This window comes from Lepidochelys kempii, chromosome 13 (genome assembly GCF_965140285.1).
Source record: "Lepidochelys kempii isolate rLepKem1 chromosome 13, rLepKem1.hap1, whole genome shotgun sequence".
NCBI lineage: Eukaryota > Metazoa > Chordata > Testudines > Cheloniidae > Lepidochelys > Lepidochelys kempii.
The window spans coordinates 39,803,756-39,820,347 of record NC_136392.1 but is presented as its reverse complement, the minus strand read 5'-3'; positions in this window follow the sequence as shown (position 1 = coordinate 39,820,347).

The following is a 16,592-nucleotide window of genomic DNA, read 5'->3' as shown; positions in this document are numbered from 1 at the left end:
CCCTGATTGTTTTCTGTGGTAATCAGTGTGAACCTGGAAAAATTACATGCCTTCTAAGAGAAAAGAATCAGTCCACATTTACTGGGGAAAAAAAATTCCTTCCAACTGGTGTTCAGAAGAGTGCTACAAGACACATACATGACCTCATGAGCAGAGGGCGGAGAGGATACCCTCCCACATTATGACCAGCAATAAGAATAAGAATAAAATCTCAAAGAGGCAGAGGTTCACAGATTTGCAAACCTAAAAAGCTGTGTTATGCTTTAAACCACCTCAGCCCATGCCAGGTTTATGAACATTAGAAAGTTAACTGGAAAGGAACACTGCAGCCCATTAACCTGAATGTGGGCCAGCCAGTCTGCCCTCATGGACTAAAGGTGCAGTCACACCTGAACAGCTCAAAATTAACTTTGCCCTTTTAGGCTACATGGAGAGTCCTGTCACTGGCTCCATGTCTGTTGTTACATAAAATAAAACTCCAGATAAAGATAAAAAAGATAAAACTCCAGTGGGGCCTGGTGCTGGCACAGAGGGTCTCAGGTAAGTGGTGTGATTTTTCAGAATCTCTTTTGGGAGTAGTCATGCAGGTGAAATAGCTGGTACTTATGATTATGCTATTTCTATGCATGTCTATTCATCTTGGTATCTGAAGTTATGAAAATTAGCTATGTTTACTACATGTTTGCTCCTGTGGTAACGCCCACAAGATATTGATCCAGCACATGAAGGGAAAGTTGAATGGACACTGAGCTCACAATGAACCCTGAAAAATGCCTGTCTACACTTAATGGACTTTTGGTGAATGTTCTAATAAGAATATGGGTGGGGGTGATGGACATGTAACTTTCCCATGTGACTCCAAACACCATCTTTCACAGTGAGAACAGATTTCCCTTTACTTACCCCTTGGCAGAAGCTAAAAGGCCCTGGCCTCGAAACCTCCCCATTTTACCTCTTTTCTGCTCCACCCTCTGGACTATGAGCATATACTAATGGGAGCATTCTAACCAAGGGACTGAGGACTTGAAGGTAGTCTGGAGCCTTCATATTTCCTTGACCCATTGTGGGGCATTGCACTCCACATGATTTTATAAAAAATATGCTAATGAGTATGAATATAATGTAAGTGGAATATGCTTTCTGCAAAAGGTCTCTTGTAAGGTATCATTACAAAGCTTATAACCTACTGAGTGTGGTCATCCTATTTGTCTAAATGCATCACTCTTCAGAATTGTGCTTCAATTTAAAATGGTATCCTGGATAGAGATGGGTTTAAACAAATTCTTACATGCTTTCATGAATCAAGGCCTAACAAATTGTACTAGGGTTCCCCTGAAATCATTTCCATCCTTGAAAATCATCCACAGACCTGCCATCTCCCTTAAGCAATTTGGAACATCCCAACCCTGCACTGCTATGGGATTTTACATTACAGTCTTTGCAACAGATTTCCCACACTTATATATTACTGAGCTGTGTGCCTGAGTGCACTGTATCTTACCTGAGAAACAACAGGTCCTCCACCAATTAGAGAGTGTGAGACTGAGATTTTCAAAGGAACCCAAAGTTGTGAAGTTCCAGCTCCCTTGGGATTTGAGTGTTTGCCTTGCTTAAGACCTTTTAAAAAATCCACCCTGCGGCATAAACACAGCCGCAAGGCAGAGCTTTTAAGGTCTATGTATTGTTGTTTTTGTATTATTTTATCCAGCATTTCCACAGAAACGTTAGTTTGACATTTTTATCTATATTATTGCCTATTTATAGTGGGTGTTGAAAATAATAGGAATGGTAATACTAAGAAGAAGAGTGATAGAACACTTCTATGCAACTGAATTGTTTTATTCATATCATTAGTCCCACTCAAAGCAAGGCAAGTACTCTCAGTTGCAGAGGCCTATAAACACCTGCAGGATTATAACCCTAATCTGTAGATTCTTTCAGGGTGCCGACTGTCCATTCTTACTGTATGACTTAGCCCAGAAGTCCGAAAAACTGAATTCTGCTAAAACATTCTAAGCAGGCTAGGCGGGGATCCACACCCAACTCTCATTCATTTTAAGGTAGTAATCTAATAATAATTCTGTCTCCTAGTCCAGCATTGCAAGGAAGAATTTCAAACATAGGGGCTGGAATTAGGGGTTCTGGCTTGAAGGTGGTTCCTTTATATACAGAGTTTACAGTTTGGCTCAATGTCTCTCAGCACCCCCACTATAAAAACTGTTCCAGCACCCCTGGTTTCAAATGAATATTTGCTCCCCATGTAAGATCTGATCCGATGTCAATCGCAGTCAAGGCCACATCCCCTCTGATTTCAGGGAGGCTTGGGTCCGAACGTTACACACATTCCCCCTTCCTTCTCCTGGAATTGGAGGGCAAGACATTTGATTGCTCAGGGAAGGAGTTTGTGTCTCTTATAAGGAGCGGGATATCCAAATAGGGGTGACACTTTCCTGTTTAAATCTGTCCCTCTCTCTGTCCAGGCTGCACTTAGAGAAACCATCCACAGCCCCCTGGGTCTGTGCAGTTACCAGCTGATCCCCTGAGACCTTTTCCCTTCAACTCCAGGGAAAATGAGACTTTGGCTCCATTTAGTGTTCCTTGTAGCAGCTCGGAAAGGTATCTTCTCCCCTGGGAACCATTGGCAGGGCAAGGGAGCAGTCTATTATCGCTATTACGATCAATATGATTTACAATATCTTTCTATTCCCAGGTGCCTGGTCGCAGATCCAGATCCCAGAGTCCCAAACTAATGTGCAAAAGTCTGGAGACTCCCTCTGCCTTTCCTGCAAACCCACCGGGTTTCTCCTTCAGCAGCTACAGGATGAGCTGGGTCAGACAGGCCCCTGGGAAGGGACTGGAGTGGATCAGGGAAATACACCCAACTTCTACTACCATCAACTATGCACAGACCTTCAAGGGACGCTTCACCATCTCCAGGAACAACCCCAACAACCTGCTGTATCTGCAAATGGCCAGCCTGAAATGCTAGGACACCGGTCAGTATTCCCTGTTCTGTTCATTCCCTCTGGGGCACCTGGCATTGGCCATTGTTGGAAGACAGGACACTGGGCTAGATGGACCTTTGGTATGATCCAGTCTGGCCGTTCTTATGTTCTTAAAATTTGTGGTGAACCGACACTAGGATTTTGTACACCATAATTTTGTTGCTGTTTGCGCAGACCATTGAATGGTGCTTCTGCAGCACATCGTCTGTCCTGAACAATTAAAGACTGAACTGCAATGCATAAACACATGCGCTGCGGGACTAGATAAAGCTTTGGTTTTGCTTCCTGACTAATTTCAGGATCCTTCCTCTAGACCTGGTGGATCAATCTGAATTCTGCTGTTTAGGATCCTGCCCAAAGAAAAGACCAGACCACAAGAATATCTGGCATACCCACAAGTCTTTGCATTGAGGGGGAACCAAGGTGAAAAGCTGAAATAGAGACAGCTGCCAAATCCAGCTGCCTATTAATAGCCTCTATTCTACACGTGGCTAATTCAATCTAGGCATTTTAAAGCCCCCATCAATGCTGCATTTAGGATTCCTTAGTGAATCTTAAGGTAGAGAAATATAATTCCCATTGTGCAAATTGGGAACAGTTTAAGTGAGCTGGGAGCCCAAGGCCAACTTTCGATAGTAACTTAAATTTAGGAGCCTAAATCCCAGAGACAGTGATTAGGATTTCGGTTCCCAAGTCATTTAGTTATCCCAAATCCGACTCCCTGGGGCTCCTCTGCCAATTCTCGCTGAATAATCTGTGTTGCTGAAAGACAGCACAGCCCCACTGCAGGGGTCATTCTGCACTGAAGATGATGGTGATGATTGAAAGGACTGCAGCTTCCTTTCTTGCTTTCTCTCTTTTCTGCTCACTCCATTCTTCCTCAGTTTCTGCTTTGACAGCCCATTTCCGAAGCTATTCAGGACCGGGTTCCCAAATTGTGCTGGACTCCACACAAACACGTGGGACCGAATCCGATGTAGCTCCAAGCCACTCAAAAATCCCCTGGGGTTTCAGTGGGATTTGGGTCAGAGCGCTGCACACATTTACCCCCCTCTCCTGGAATCGGAGGGCAAGAAATGAGATCAGCAAGGGAAGGAGTTTGTGTGTGTTATAAGGGGCGGGATATGCAAATCAGGGGGACAGTTTCCTGTTTAAATCTGATCCTCCCTCTGCCCAGGCTGCACCCAGAGAGACAATTCGCAGCCCCCTGGGTCTGTGCAGTGACCAGCCAGTCCCCTGAGAACTTTCCCCTCCAGCACCAGGGAAAATGAGATTTTGGCTCCAGTTAGTGTTCCTTGTAGTGGCTTTGGAAGGTATTTCCTCCCCTCACACCCATTGGCGGGGCAGGGGAACAGTCTCTTGTTGCTCTTAATACTAATGATAATTTCATTATGTTTCTATTCTGAGGTGCCCGGTCCCAGGTGCAGCTGGTGGAGTCGGGAGGGGATGTGAAGAAGCCTGGAGACTCTCTTCGCCTCTCCTGCAAAGCCTCCGGCTTCACCTTCAGCAGCTACTGGATGTACTGGGTCAGACAGGCCCCTGGGAAGGGACTGGAGTGGATCGGAGAAATACACCCAACTTCAACTACCATCAACTATGCACAGCCCTTCAAGGGACGCTTCACCATCTCCAGGGACAACCCCAACAACCTGCTGTACCTGCAGATGACCGGCCTGAAATCCGAGGACACCGCCCGGTATTACTGTGCTAGGCACACAGTGAGCAGAAAGCTATTAAGCAGGAAGCAAAAACCGAGCTGAAATGGTAACAACTCTACCAACACTCTGCAGAGGGCAGCAGTGAATTAAAATTAAATACTGTTATAGTAAATTATTTAAGGAGTCAGTATTAAAGGGCATGTTTGTGCACATATCAGCATGTAAGTATTTAGGGATTTCTATGTGTTTTAGTAACATGAGACAAATATTCTTTCAGATCTTGAATAGCCACGGACATTACTGAGAATTAAGTGTGAAGTTAAATCCATGGCACTATGAATTGTGCTGAAATGGATAAGGTGTCCTGCACAGAGATGGGGTTAAGCAAATGCCTAAGTGCTTCCCTGAATGAAGGCCTAAGAAATTGGTCTAGGGTCTAGATGAAATCACGAATTAATTTGCATCTTTGAGAATCATCCCCTGCCCTACTATCTCCCTTAAACTCTTTGGAATATCCCAACCCCAGACTGCTGTGGGATTTTACATAACAATATTTGCAAGAGATTGCCCACACTTAAATATTGCTGAGCTGGGCTCTGAGCGCTCTGTACCCCGCCTGAGAAACAATAGGTCCTCAACCCATTAGAGAGTTTCCTCCCGGTTTTCAAAGGAACCCAAAGCTGTGAGGTTTCCAACTCCCATGGGATTTGAGAATTTAAACTGCTTAAGCCCTGGTCTACACTAGGACTTTAGGTCGAATTTAGCAGCGTTAAATCGATGTAAACCTGCACCCGTCCACACAATGAAGCCCTTTATTTCGACTTAAAGGGCTCTTAAAATCGATTTCCTTACTCCACCCCTGACAAGTGGATTAGCACTTAAATCGACCTTGCCGGCTTGAATTTGGGGTACTGTGGACACAATTCGATGGTATTGGCCTCCGGGAGCTATCCCAGAGTGCTCCATTGTGACCGCTCTGGACAGCACTCTCAACTCAGATGCACTGGCCAGGTAGACAGGAAAAGAACCGCGAACTTTTGAATCTCATTTCCTGTTTGACCAGCATGGCAAGCTGCAGGTGACCATGCAGAGCTCATCAGCACAGGTGACCATGATGGAATCCCAGAATTGCAAAAGAGCTCCAGCATGGACCGAACGGGAGGTATGGGATCTGATCGCTGTTTGGGGAGAGGAATCCGTGCTATCAGAACTCCGTTCCAGTTTTCGAAATGCCAAAACTTTTGTCAAAATCTCCCAGGACATGAAGGACAGAGGCCATAACAGGGACCCGAAGCAGTGCCGCGTGAAACTGAAGGAGCTGAGGCAAGCCTACCAGAAAACCAGAGAGGCGAACGGCCGCTCCGGGTCAGAGCCCCAAACATGCCGCTTCTATGATGAGCTGCATGCCATTTTAGGGGGTTCAGCCACCACTACCCCAGCCGTGTTGTTTGACTCCTTCAATGGAGATGGAGGCAATATGGAAGCAGGTTTTGGGGACGAAGAAGATGAGGAGGAGGAGGAGGCTGTAGATAGCTCACAGCAAGCAAGCGGAGAAACCGGTTTTCCCGACAGCCAGGAACTGTTTCTCATCCTGGACCTGGAGCCAGTACCCCCCGAACCCACCTAAGGCTGCCTCCTGGACCCAGCAGGCGGAGAAGGGACCTCTGGTGAGTGTACCTTTTAAAATACTATACATGGTTTAAAAGCAAGCATGTGAAAAGATTACTTTGCCCTGGCATTCGCGGTTCTCCTAGATGTAGTCCTAAAGCCTTTGCAAAAGGTTTCTGGGGAGGGCAGCCTTATTGCGTCCTTCATGGTAGGACACTTTACCACTCCAGGCCAGTAACACGTACTCGGGAATCATTGTACAACAAAGCATTGCAGTGTATGTTTGCTGGCATTCAAACAACATCCGTTCTTTATCTCTCTGTGTTATCCTCAGGAGAGTGAGATAACATTCATGGTCACCTGGTTGAAATAAGAAAAGGAGTACTTGTGGCACCTTAGAGACTAACCAATTTATTTGAGCATGAGCTTTCGTGAGCTACAGCTCACTTCATCGGATGCATCCGATGAAGTGAGCTGTAGCTCACGAAAGCTCATGCTCAAATAAATTGGTTAGTCTCTAAGGTGCCACAAGTACTCCTTTTCTTTTTGCGAATACAGACTAACATGGCTGTTACTCTGAAACTGGTTGAAATAGAGTGCTTTTCTTCAGGGGACACTCAGAGGAGCCCATTCCTGCTGGGCTGTTTGCCTGTGGCTAAACAGAAATGTTCCCTGCTGTTAGCCACAGGGAGGGGGGAAGGTTGAGGGGGTAGCCACGCTGTGGGGGGAGGCAAAATGTGACCTTGTAACGAAAGCACATGTGCTATGTATGTAATGTTAACAGCAAGGATTACCCTGAAAGACTGTAGCCACTGTTTTATAAAATGTGTCTTTTTAAATACCGCTGTCCCTTTTTTTTTCTCCACCAGCTGCATGTGTTTCAATGATCACAGGATCTTCTCCTTCCCAGAGCCTAGTGAAGCTTAGAAAGAAAAAAAAAATGCACTCGCGATGAAATGTTCTCCGAGCTCATGCTGTCCTCCCACACTGACAGCACAGACGAATGCGTGGAGGCAAATAATGTCAGAGTGCAGGAAAGCACAAAATGACCGGGAGGAGAGGTGGCGGGCTGAAGAGAGTAAGTGGCGGGCTGAAGAGAGGGCTGAAGCTCAAATGTGGCGGCAGCGTGATGAGAGGAGGCAGGATTCAATGCTGAGGCTGCTGGAGGACCAAACCAGTATGCTCCAGTGTATGGTTGAGCTGCAGCAAAGGCAGCTGGAGCACAGACTGCCACTGCAGCCCCTCTGTAACCAACCGCCCTCCTCCCCAAGTTCCATAGCCTCCACACCCAGATGCCCAAGAACGCGGTGGGGGGGCCTCCGGCCAACCAGCCACTCCACCACAGAGGATTGCCCCAAAAAAAGAAGGCTGTCATTCAATAAATTTTAAAGTTGTAAACTTTTAAAGTGCTGTGCTTAATGTGCTGTGTGGCATTTTCCTTCCCTCCTCCACCACCCCTCCTGGGCTACCTTGGTAGTCATCCCCCTATTTGTGTGATGAATGAATAAAGAATGCATGAATGTGAAGCAACAATGACTTTATTGCCTCTGCAAGCGGTGATTGAAGGGAGGAGGGGCGGGTGGTTAGCTTACAGGGAAGTAGAGTGAACCAAGGGGCGGGGGGTTTCATCAAGGAGAAACAAACAGAACTTTCACACCGTAGCCTGGCCAGTCATGAAACTGGTTTTCAAAGCTTCTCTGATGCGTACCGCGCCCTCCTGTGCTCTTCTAACCGCCCTGGTGTCTGGCTGCGCGTAACCAGCAGCCAGGAGATTTGCCTCAACCTCCCACCCCGCCATAAACGTCTCCCCCTTACTCTCACAGATATTGTGGAGCACACAGCAAGCAGTAATAACAGTGGGAATATTGGTTTCGCTGAGGTCTAAGCGAGTCAGTAAACTGCGCCAGCGCGCCTTTAAACGTCCAAATGCACATTCTACCACCATTCTGCACTTGCTCAGCCTGTAGTTGAATAGCTCCTGACTACTGTCCAGGCTGCCTGTGTACGGCTTCATGAGCCATGGCATTAAGGGGTAGGCTGAGTCCCCAAGGATACATATAGGCATTTCAACATCCCCAACAGTTATTTTCTGGTCTGGGAATAAAGTCCCTTCCTGCAGCTTTTGAAACAGACCAGAGTTCCTGAAGATGCGAGCGTCATGCACCTTTCCTGGCCATCCCACATTGATGTTGGTGAAACGTCCCTTGTGATCCACCAGAGCTTGCAGCACTATCGAAAAGTACCCCTTGCGGTTTATGTACTCTGCGGCTTGGTGCTCCGGTGCCAAGATAGGGATATGGGTTCCGTCTATGGCCCCACCACAGTTAGGGAATCCCATTGCAGCAAAGCCATCCACTATGACCTGCACATTTCCCAGGGTCACTACCCTTGATATCAGCAGATCTTTGATTGCGTGGGCTACTTGCATCACAGCAGCCCCCACAGTAGATTTGCCCACTCCAAATTGATTCCCAACTGACCGGTAGCTGTCTGGCGTTGCAAGCTTCCACAGGGCTATCGCCACTCGCTTCTCAACTGTGAGGGCTGCTCTCATCTTGGTATTCATGCGCCTCAGGGCAGGGGAAAGCAAGTCACAAAGTTCCATGAAAGTGCCCTTACGCATGCGAAAGTTTTGCAGCTACTGGGAATCGTCCCAGACCCGCAACACTATGTGGTCCCACCAGTCTGTGCTTGTTTCCCGAGCCCAGAATCAGCGTTCCACAGCATGAACCTGCCCCATTAGCACCATGATGCATGCATGGGCAGGGCCCATGCTTTCAGAGAAATCTGTGTCCATGTCCTGATCACTCATCTGTCACCTCCTCGCCCGGTATCGCTTTGCCAGGTTCCGGTGCTGCATATACTGCTGGATAATGCGTGTGGTGTTTAATGTGCTCCTAATTGCCAAAGTGAGCTGAGCGGCCTCCATGCTTGCCTTGGTATAGCGTCCGCACAGAAAAAAGGCGCGGAACGATTGTCTGCCATTGCTCTGACGGAGGGAGGGCCGACTGACGACACGGCTTACAGCGTTGGCTTCAGGGAGCTAAAATCAACAAAGGGGGTGTCTTTACATCAAGGAGTATTTCAGGCAGGACTTCACGGAGGGTTCCAATAAGAAATGGTGCACCTAAGTTATTGTTCTTATTGGAACAAGGAGGTTAGCCTGGCCTCTGATTGATACATGGCTAGATTTACCTCGCTGCACCTTCTCTGTGAGTGACTGCAGTGTGACCTAGAGGAATGAGTCCCCTAGACAGGGGAGGGGGGGAAGCAAATGAGTACAAAACAAATCTGGTCTATTTCTTGTTTTGATCCACTCCATCTATCTTTTACATCTTTGGCTGGCAGCAGATGGTGCAGAAGGACTGCATGCCATCCACATCTCATGGCTGCTCGGCAGAAGATGGTACAGTACAACTGCTAGCAATCCTCATCTCTTGCCTGCCTGGCAGAAGATGGTACAGTACGACTGCTAGCAATCTGTATCGCCTGCCTGCTCACCATAAGACGGTTCAATAGGACTGACTGCAGGACTAAAGAGAATGACCTGGTCAAGTCACTCTAAATTAAGTCCCTGCGCCCATGTCTGTCCAGGCGCTCCCAGCCGACGTGGCCAGGAGCACCTCGGACACGACAATGACAGCTACCAGTCGTACTGTACCATCTGCTGCCACAAGGCAAGGGGTTGCTGCTACTGTGTAGCAAAGCCGTACCACGTCTGCCAGCACCCAGGAGACATAGGGTGACGGTTACCTGAGCGGGCTCCATGCTTGCCATGGTATGGCGTCTGCACAGGTAACTCAGGAAAAAAGGCGCGAAACGATTGTCTGCCCTTGCTTTCATGGAGGGAGGGAGGGAATGGGGGCCTGACGATATGTACCCAGAACCACCCGCGACAATCTTTTAGCCCCATCAGGCATTGGGATCTCAACCCAGAATTCCAATGGGCAGCGGAGACTGTGGGAACTGTGGGATAGCTATCCACAGTGCAATGCTCCAGAAGTCGACTCTAGCCTCGGTACTGTGGAAGCACTCTGCCGAGTTAATGCACTTAATGCACTTAGAGCATTTTCTGTGGGGGGACACACACTCGAATATATAAAACCGATTTCTAAAAGACCGACTTCTATAAATTCGACCTTATTCCGTAGTGTAGACATACCCTAAGTTAATACCCTTTAAAAACTCCCCCCATATCAGAATGCATAAACACAGGGGCAGGGCTGAGCTTCTCAGGTCTGTGTATTATTGTTATTTTTTACTATTTTACCCAGCGTTCCCATGGCGACTTTCATTTAGCTTGTTGACACTTTTATCTGTATAATTCCCTATGTACAGTGGGGGTTGAAAACAATATTGACACCACCATGACGACGACGAGTGATACAACACTTCTGGGCAACTGAGTTTCTTACAGTTAGCCCCACTCAGAGCAGTGGGAGTTACTGTGTCAATCACAGTTACACACGGGCGTACAGACACCTGCCGGGTTATACTCCTAGGCTGGAGATTCTTTCAGGGTACCGCCTGTCCATTTTCACTACATGATTTAGCAGAGTTTAGCTCTGAGCTACAACAGTCAAAGCAGGCTGGGGGTACCCACACCCAACTCCCATTCGTTTTAAGGTGCTAATCTAATCATAATTCTGTCTTGTCGTCCAGCAGTGCAAAAAAGAGTTTCAAACATAGGTGGTGAAACTAGAGGTGCTGCTCCAAGCCTGGCTTGAAGTGGTTTCCATCACATACAGGGTTTCCAGTTTGGTTCAATGTCTCTCAGCATCCGCACTATGCAAATTGTTCCAGAACCCCTGCTTTCAAAGGCTTGCCTCCTTCTTCTTAGAGAAGAAGAAAAAGACGGTATCAGACATTAGTAATAGTACTAACCCCTAGCATTTATAGAGAGATTTCCATCAGGAGGTCTCAGAGCACTTCACAAAGGAGGGTCAGGGTCTCTATCCCAACTTTACAGAGAGAAGTGACTTATCCAAGCAACCCGGCAGACCAAGGAAGAAACAGCCCGTGTCCCATGGCCCAGTCTAGTACTCTGTGCTCTAGGACACAGTGGCAAGGGACTCACAAACTGAGAACAGACAGAGTTCAGCAGCAGGTGAACAATCAAGGGTGCATTTTGTCTGTCGGAGGCAGCAAGCATCCCTGAAGAGATCACTTCAGAAATGAGCCTATCAGAGAGACTCTAACTCTCCTTCTCCAGCTGAATATCTTCTTCCTCCAAACCCGTCTCCCAGAGACCTGAGTTTAATGAGGGTTGCGGTCTGTTGTGTGTTTTTTAAAGAGGGAAGATGCAAATTCAGTGTCTCGGGGCCCTGCATAAATCTGGTGTCTTCTGGACGGCAGAGTATGAAAAGGGAGCAGGCCAAGGTCTTTTGCAGTTACCGTCAGAAACCCCTCTAGCATCAGCAGCAGGATATCGTGGCTGAATCTTCTCTTTGCCCTAGCAGCCCTTCCAGGTAATTCTCCCCTCCCTCGCCCCCAACATTGGCTGGAGACTCCAGGGAAGGTTTTACATTCCTTCCCCAACCCAAAGCACAGTGAAGTGTCTGGGCATCTTTCCAACGGCTTCTGTGAGCTTTGGATCAGGTCTTGTATTAACATGATTCTTAATAGCCTTTTTCCTTCTTCTTTTCCCCCAAGATGTGCGGTCCCAGGTTCTTCTGGTGGAGTCTGGAGGTGGAATTCAGAAGCTGGGGGGATTTCTCCCCCTCTCCTGCAAAGCCTCCGGGTTCACCTTCAGCAGCTACCACATGAGCTGGGTCCGTCAGGTGCCCGGGAAGGGCCTGGAGTGGGGCTCACGGATATACAACCCTGCTAATAGCCACTGCATGTTTTACAGCAATGCGGTTAAAGGGCCATTCACCATCTCCAGAGACGACTCCAGCAGCCTGGTGTATCTGCAGATGAACAGCCTGAAAGCGAAGGACACCGCCCGGTATCACGGTGTGAGAGACACAGCGATCAGAAACCAACTGCCGTGAATACAGAAACCTCCTCCTCGAATCCAACCAGCTCCCAGCGCCCTCAGAGAGCAGCAGATACAGACACAGCAGAGCAGTTTAGACACCAAGAAACCGCCAGTAATGGATCTGGACTTCAGTCACCTCAAAATGCGCCTTGGCAATTAAAGACTCGCTATGCTGAGAGAATAGAGAGGACTTTTCTGCATTGCCAGCCACTAAGTAATAGAATCCACCTCAGCTGCTATTGATCATTAGCTTTCTGCCCTTCAACCTGCCTTGTGAACATGAACTAAAAGGAAGAAATGCGAGTGTCAAAAACCTACAGCTAAGGGTAGCCTAAAATCCCTCCTTCACCTGTAAGGGTTTAAGAAGCTCAAATAACCTGGTTGGCACCTGAGCAAAAGGGCCAATAAGGAAAGAAGATACTTTCCAATGGGGGCAGGGGTGGGGGAGGTTTTGTTTGTGCTCTCTTTGTTGTTCCCTCTGGTTACTGAGAGAGAGAGACCAAGCCCTTAACCCAGCTCCAAATGAAATGATACATCTAAAATTACAGAAATTGTATGTAATAGCAAGGAAATGTGTTAGATTATCTCTTGTTTTAGCTTGTGAATTTTCCCTATGCTAAGAGGGAGGTTTATTCCTGTTTTTGTAACTTTGAAGCTGAGCCTAGAGGGGAATCCTCTGTGTTTAAATCTTTCTATTACCCTGTATAATTACCTTCCATCCTGATTTTACAGAGGTACTTCTTTTACTTTTTTCTTGATACTAAAGTTCCTCTTTTAAGAACCTGATTGATTTTAGTGCCCTAAAAATAAAGGGTCTGGTCTGTACTTTTCTCAAAGGCAATTGGTTGGTATATTATTCTCAAGTGTCCCCCGGAAAGGGGGTGAACGTGTTTGGGGGGATATTTTGGGGAAATAGAAACTCCAAGTGGTCCTTTTCCTGAATCATTGTCTAAAGGGTTGGTGGCGATACTCTCCAAGGACAAGGGAAGGATTCATGCCTTGGGGCAGTTTTTAACCTAAGCTGGTAGAAATAAGCTTAGAGGGTCTTTCATGTGGGTCCCCACATCTGTACCCCAGAGTTCAGAGTGGGGAGGGAACCGTGACAGCCAGAGACATTATTTAAAGAGCCTGTTTGCCAGATGCTGGGAATGGGTGACAGGGGATGGATCACTGGGTAATGCCCTGTTCTGTTCATTCCCTCTGGGGCACCTGGCATTGGCCAATGTCGGAAGACAGGGCAGTGGGCTCGATGGACCTTTGGTATGACCCAGTCTGGCCGTTCTTATGTTCTAAAAATTCGTGACAGACCCTACCTAGAATTTTGTACACCATAATTTTGTTGCTGTTTGCACAGACCTGCAGACCGCTGAATGGTGCTTCTGCAGCACATTGTCTGTCCTGAACAATTAAAGTCTGAACTGCAATGCATAAACACATGCACTGAGGGACTAGTTAAAGGTTTGGTTTTGCTTCCTGACTAATTTCAGGATTCTTCCTCTAGACCTGGTGGATCAGCCTGAATTCAGCTGTTTAGGATCCTGCCCAAAGAAAAGACCAAACCACAAGAATATCTGGCATACCCACAAGTCTTTGCATTGAGGGGGGAACCAAGGTGAAAAGCTGAAACAGAGACAGCTGCCAAATCCAGCTGCTTATTAATAGCCTCTATTCTCCACGTGGCTAATTCAATCTAGGCATTTTAAGGCCCTCATCAATGATGCATTTAGGATTCATCAGTGTATCTTAAGGTAGAGAATTATAATTCCCATTGTGCAAATCAGGAACAGTTTAAGTGAGCTGGGAGCCCAAGGCCAACTTTCGATAGTGACTTAAATTTAGGAGCCTAAATCCCAGAGACAGTGATTAGGATTTCGGTTCCCGAATCATTTAGTTATCCCAAATCCGACTCCCTGGGGCTCCTCTGCCAATTCTCGCAGAATAATCCATGTTGCTGAAAGACAGCACAGCCCCACTCCCTCAATGCCCCACTAACCCTGCAGGGGTCATTCTGAACTGAAGATGCTGGTGATGATTGAAAGGACTGCAGATTCCTTTCTTGCTTTCTCTCTTTTCTGCTCACTCCATTCTTCCTCTGTTTCTGCTTTGACAGCCCCTTTCTGGAGCCGTTCAGGACCGGGTTCCCAAATTGTGCTGGATTCCACACAAACACGTGGGACCGGATCCCATGTAGCTCCAAGCCACTCAAAAATCCCCTTGGGTTTCAATGGGATTTGGGTCAGAGCGCTACACACATTTACCCCCCTCTCCTGGAATCGGAGGGCAAGAAATGAGATCAGCAAGGGAAGGAGTTTGTGTGTGTTATAAGGGGCGGGATATGCAAACTAGGGGGACAGTTTTCTGTTTAAATCTGAGCCTCCCTCTGCCCAGGCTGCACCCGGAGAGACAATCCGCAGCCCCCTGGGTTTGTGCAGTGACCAGCCATTCCCCTGAGAACTTTCCCCTCCAGCACCAGGGAAAATGAGATTTTGGCTCCAGTTAGTGTTCCTTGTAGGGGCTTTGGAAGGTATTTCCTCCCCTCACACCCATTGGCGGGGCAGGGGAACAGTCTCTTGTTGCTCTTAATACTAATGATAATTTCATTATGTTTCTGTTCCTAGGTGCCCGGTCCCAGGTGCAGCTGGTGGAGTCCGGAGGGGATGTGAAAAAGCCCGGAGACTCTCCGCCTCTTCTGCAAAGCCTCCGGCTTCACCTTCAGCAGCTACTGGATGAGCTGGGTCCGACAGGCCCCTGGGAAGGGACTGGAGTGGATCGGGGAAATACACCCAACTTCAACTACCATCAACTACGCACAACCCTTCAAGGGACGCTTCACCATCTCCAGAGACAACCCCAACAACCTGCTGTATCTGCAGATGACCGGCCTGAAATCCGAGGACACCGCCCGGTATCACTGTGCGACAGACACAGTGCGGGGAAGCCGGTCTGAGCTCAGACAAAAACCTGCCCTCCCTGGCTAAGGGCAAACTCTCCGCTGGCCGGGCTGGAGTTCTACAGCTCGCAGCGGGGAGAGCCGTGAAATTAATTACTCCTCTCCTGAGCTGCCTCTCTGAGGCTCTCTGACACACAAATGCAGACACTGACGAACCGCACTGTGAGAAGAGATCAGCCCGCATCCTTACCTTGTCCCTAATACACTCTGTGCCCCTCACTCCACTGCTCCCCGCCTTCCCTCACCCCCTCCAGCTCCCAATAGCCCAGGCTGAGAGAACCAACAGGAAAATATATGAATGAAAGCGTTATTTAAACGTCCCCCCCCCAACAGCCAGGCTGATGGTTTCCAAGCTGCTCTAGAGATACGCACACCTCATTCCTATTATAACCCCTCGGGAGCTTTGGGAAATCTCAGCCCGGGCAGATAGGTTTGAATTCCGGACGGAGCCCAGGAGCGCTCGACAGGGGCTGTCAATATGTGTTCAGGGCTAGATCCACAAAGGGAATTCAGCACCTAACTGCCGCCTTATGTGCCTAAATCTGACATGCCACCGAGACTCTCAAAGCCTGCACCCTGTAGGCACCGAAATCCCTTAGGTGTCTAGCTGGTGGCATGTACTGGGCCAGAGAGAGCAGGAAAGCGATTCACTCGACAGCTCAGTGGTCAGGACACTCTCTGGGATTCAGGAGGAGACTCAAGTCCCTCCGCTCATGAGTCTTTAATTGCTTATAGCAAGTGCAACAGCCTCGCAAGAGCCATGGGAAACAAATGTTCTCACAATTCAGGAGAAGCCTCGTGTGAGCAAGGTCATTCCTACACATATGCTTTGATTCTCTTCCCATTGAAATCAATGGCAGAACTCCTATGGACTCCAGTGGGAGCAAAAACAGACACACAGTTTAACTGTTGTGGTATCCTTCAGGACATAGAGCCAATAAGGGTGCGGTATGATTAATAATGCATGTAATTACTTTGAGAGTTATGGGAATGAACTTTCCAATACATTTATGATTCTTAAAGGGCTGTTTTCATTTGCAGACTTTGTCCATTCCATTGGCCCGAGGAATGTCTAACAAAACTCTACAGGCAAAATAATCATAGAATATGCAGAAATGTGTGTTGTCTGTGTCCACAGATCCTGGGCTCTGGAGATGAGAAAACACCCATTCTCTAATTATGAATTTTACTGAGTATATTTTGGAAGACGACCATAAATGTGGAATTTTCTGTTACACCTTGTGAATTGATTTTGTTAAATGTGTTAAGAACACGCGAGCCATGGCTGGTGTAATGAGCGTATGTGCAACCCTCGTATTTTAAAAAAAGAAATCCAGTCGAAGAGACTTGGAAGCTTGCATGGAAAAACTTACAGAGAAAATCCTAAAATT